Here is a 4,598-nt window from a genome sequence, read left to right on the forward strand (position 1 = left end):
AATAGAAATGTGACTGTGTAAAGGTCACTGCTCTATCGGACAGTCCCAGTCATTGAGCAGTGCAGGGCTTGTGTTGTTTCTGAATGTCACAAACTTGTTGTAAAACCACTGCAAACACCTGGTAAACAGAAGCTGAATGCTGCAGTACTGCAGTGGAGTCAGACACTGACACTGTTTGTGTTCTTGGTTTTCATTTTGCGATTGTTCATAATGATTATTATTGGGACGATTACATTGATCGCTTTTGTATCTTCCACCTCACCAGTTCTTTCATTCCTGCAGGAAAATACACCAAGGAACCTGACTGGATGTGGTGATTCTTGGACACAAAGAAAAATGCAGTGATCTCGTTCCAACACACAGTCGGTACAGGATCACTCCCAAAGCACAGAGATACTGCCAGTTCATCAGTTCCACTGGAGCAAACAAAATAAGTAGTCAGACAGACACTGATCCCAAAGTCAAGAGAGACACATTTTCAATCCAACAGTCAAACAACAGCAGGAGAGACAGAAGTTGTTTCTATTTCACTCCAATTCAGTACAGCTGACAGGTTGATACATCAATCACAGTCCAAAAACAAACTCACTATCAGATCTAAATAAACTCTGTCACCATGGTGACATTTTAAATATAAAATCTGAAATAGAACAGACAAAATTTCCAGAATTGAAAGGTACAGAATGAATGCAAGGAGGCTTCAAGGGGATTTGGACAGGTTAAATGAATGGGCAAGAACATGGCAGATGGAATATAATGTGAATAAGTGTGAAGTTCTCCACTTTGGTAGAATAAACAGAAAGACAGAGTATTCCTTAAATGGTGAGAGGCTGGGAAGTGTCGATGTCCAAAGGCACCTGGGTGTCCTTGTTCATGAGACACTAAAAGCTAGCATGCAGGTGCAGCAAGCAATTAGGAAGGCAAATGGTATGTTGGCTTCATTGAAAGCGTATTTGAGTACATGAGTAAAGATGTATGAAGTCTAGATGAGACCGCACCTGGAGTATTCTGTACAATTTTGGTTTCCTTATCTAAGGAAGGATAGACTTGTCACAGAGGGAGTGCAACAGAGATTCACCGGTCTCATCCCCTCGGATGGTGGGATTGTCTTATGATGAGAGACTGCAGAAACTGGGCCTAAATTCTCTGGAGTTTTGAAGAATGAGAGGTGATCTCATTGAAACAGGCAAAGTTCTTACAGGGTGTCACAGGGTAGATATGGATAGGATGTTTCCTCTGTCTAGTGAGTCCAGAACAAGGGGACACAGTCTCAGAATAAGGGCAGACTGAGATGAGCAGGAATTTCTTTACTCAGAGGGTGAGAAATCTGTGGAATTCTTTATCCCAGAGGGCTGTGGAAGATCAATCATTGAACATATTCAAGACATAAATCGATAGATTTCTAAATACTAACAAGATCAAGGGATATGGAGATGGCAGAGAAAAATGGCGTAGAGGTCGATGATCAGTCACGATCTGTTTGAATGTTGGAGCAGGCTCAATGGGCTGAATGGCCTAATGCCCCTATTTCCTATGATCCTATGAATCCCAATAATGTACATCAGAACGTTAGACCAAGTTATGCATTACATACCAGTTCAAAAATCCCACAGAGATTAAGACTGAAAGATACAGTATCAAGCCATTACTACAAAATGAAGGACTTGGAGCTTGCAGACCAGCCCATGTATAAGATTGAAAGTTATATTTTCATTCACAATCGTTTTCACAGAGCAGAATATTGAATACCAATCCACAACTTGCACAGGATTACCAAATAAAACCTACAACTGTGAAATACAGTTAATCCATATTTTAAATTAAACACAAGGCAAACACATATTGATACATTAAGAGAGCGGGAAACAGTGAGAGCAGAGTGGAGCATAAAGAGCCCAGGAGAGAGAGGGAGCAAGAGTTCACTCGGAGAGCAGGGAACAGCGAGAGCAGGCGTCAAAAAGGCAAAGGAATACACAATTAATGGGAGAACACTGAATGGTGTAGAGGAAGTGAGGGACGTCGGAGTGAATGTCCACAGATCCCTGAAGTAGCAGTACAGGTCAATAAGGTGGTTCAGCAGGTCCTTTCCTTTATTAACTGAGGTATAGAGTATAAGGGAGACTTGGGTGTCCATGTCAATAAGTCACTGACAGCTAACATGCAGGTGCAGCAAGCAATTAGGAAGGCTAATAGTATGTTAGCCTTTATCGCAAGAGGATTTGAGTACAGGAGTAGTGAATTCTTGCTTCAATTGTATAGAACCTTGGTTAGACTGCACTTGGAGCACTGTGTGCAGTTTTGGTCCCCTTGCCTTCGGAAGGATATTATTGCCACAGATAGAGTGCAAAGAAGGTTCATCAGACTTGTTCCTGGGATGGTGGGACTGTCCTATGTAGAGAGATTGGGGAAACTGGGGCTCTATTCTGTAGAGTTTTGAAGAATGAGAGGTGATCTCATTGAAACCTACAAAATATTTTAAGGACAGACGGGGTAGATGCAGCTAAGATGTTTCCCCTGGTTGGGGAGTCGAGAACCAGGGGACGCAATTTCAAAATAAGGGGCAAGCCACTTAGGACAGAGATGAGGAGAAATGTTGTTACTCAGAGGGTTGTGAATCTTTGGAATTCTGTACCCCAGAGGGCTGTGGAAGCTCAGTCATTGAGTATGTTTAAAGCAGAGATTGATAGATTTCTAAATACAAATGACATAAGGGAATATGAGGAAAGTGTGGGGAAAAGGGCATTGAAGTGGATGATCAGCCATGATCATATTGAATGGTGGGGCAGGCTCGATGGGCTGAATGGCCGACTCCTGCTCCTATGTTCCTATGTTCCTAACTCCACATTATCGATGAGATACAGCCTCAGGCCGACTTGTCGGGTGTTGCAAACAGATAACACTGCTTCTGATCTTCACCAGAACAGAGAGTGAGATGTAAAATTGATCATCAAACAGACTGTGCGAGAATACAACAGAATAAAACACATGGAGAGACACTGTGGAATAACAAATAGATTAGATTGGAATGTTGAATTATGATTGGAATGGATAAAACAACAGATGAAATTGGGACAGAAAAGAGAAACTGATGGGAAGAAGGAAGAAAAGAAAGGATGGATCTGTTCACTTTTTTCAGTTTTTTCACTGGTCCATCAAAGCTGGATTAAAAAAAGATGCAAAAAACAGAGAGTTCCACCAAAAAGGGAGATTAAATGCTGCCGAAACCTTGGATCGAAGGATGCCCCAACAGATCACCTGTTTAACTGTCTCCTCACTGGGAGATTTCAATCAATGAGCAATATTATTCTCTCCTTTTCTTTTGTTAAATGAAACCACTACTGTCACTTGGAGTTAATATCCCTGTGTTCCAACTCCTGAATAATAAAATTGTGAGTTTCGTGATATTTTCTGGACACTTTTCCTGCTGAAAGAACTAAGAACTCTTTTCTAATTTACACAATACTATATACACACTCATCAAGCCTCCGAAACTGGCATCTTTGGTGCTGCTCTCTCCTCCCAAACCTCATCTCATGTGACTGTTACATCATCACTCTGATTGTGGGAGGGATTAATCCCACTGTCTTCAGCATTAACCCTTTACATCCTCATACTGCACTGTCTGTCCAAAAAAATCAGTGGAGGGAACTTGAATTATCAAAACAGCAACAGCTGCCAGTTGAAAATCAACTCAACCCATCAGAGAGAGACTGTCAGAGAACTTCCTGCATCCAGTCCTGACCCTCTCACATTAACCAGCTGCTCACCCATACACCACTCTCATCAACACTGAACATTTTTACTGAGACCCTTCAAATACTGTTTACCAATACTGTATGCAACAAAGTTTAATATCTTCTCACCGTTTCTCGGTAACCACATGAGACATAGGTTTTCTTATTTGGTTCCTTTGATTTTTCTTGTTCCTGACTGACAAATATTCCAAACCTCAGATAAACCCTCCCACTTGCGTCATGTCCCAGTCTCGGTTAAATGCAACACATAATGACACAAACACTCTCCTTCAGTGAGATTAATATCAAGCTGTTTTCCAGGTTGAATGTAACTGTGAACAAATTTATGTCAAAGAAGTTAACTTTGATGTCTCAGCACTGAAATTCTGTCCAAGGAGGAACAGCCATTCCAAACTCATATCCTTCACAAAGGCTGTTTTTTTAATGTGATTGAAATTCATCAAGTATTTTGAATTAAAGTTCACAAGACACAAATGTCAATGTTGATAATGAAACTTTTCAAGCATGTTGCTAATGTGAAATAAGGCTCTACTGGGAGTTGAACCCAGGATCTTCTGTTTACTAGACAGGTGCTTTAACCAACTAAGCTACAGAGCCAAATCACAAAGGTGTGAGCAATTGAAATCAGAGGAAGGCCTTGTAGATAGTGGGCAGGCTTAGGCGAGTCAAGAGCTGAGTTCGTCATGGCAGTGTTCCCAGCCTCTGACTCGCTCTTGTAGTTGTAGCTGCAGTTGTAATTGTAATAGGCAACCGTCCGTCTCGGAAGGCGATGGGCTACACCCGGGGTGTACGTCACTTCTGTATGTAACATCGTTTGTTGTGGCTGTAGAGGATGACTCGTGA

The 4,598-nt window shown here is 41.6% G+C and overlaps 1 non-coding gene across 1 annotated transcript; it reads right to left on the reverse strand.

The window, feature by feature from the left end:
* Positions 1 to 4,278: 4,278 nt before the first annotated feature.
* On the reverse strand, positions 4,279 to 4,352 carry trnat-agu (transfer RNA threonine (anticodon AGU)). Its single transcript has one exon. It is a non-coding gene; the product is annotated as a tRNA-Thr (tRNA).
* Between the last annotated feature and the right edge of the window lie 246 nt (positions 4,353 to 4,598).

The sequence above is a fragment of the Heterodontus francisci genome, unplaced genomic scaffold (assembly GCF_036365525.1).
Source record: "Heterodontus francisci isolate sHetFra1 unplaced genomic scaffold, sHetFra1.hap1 HAP1_SCAFFOLD_61, whole genome shotgun sequence".
Classification (NCBI taxonomy): Eukaryota; Metazoa; Chordata; class Chondrichthyes; order Heterodontiformes; family Heterodontidae; genus Heterodontus; species Heterodontus francisci.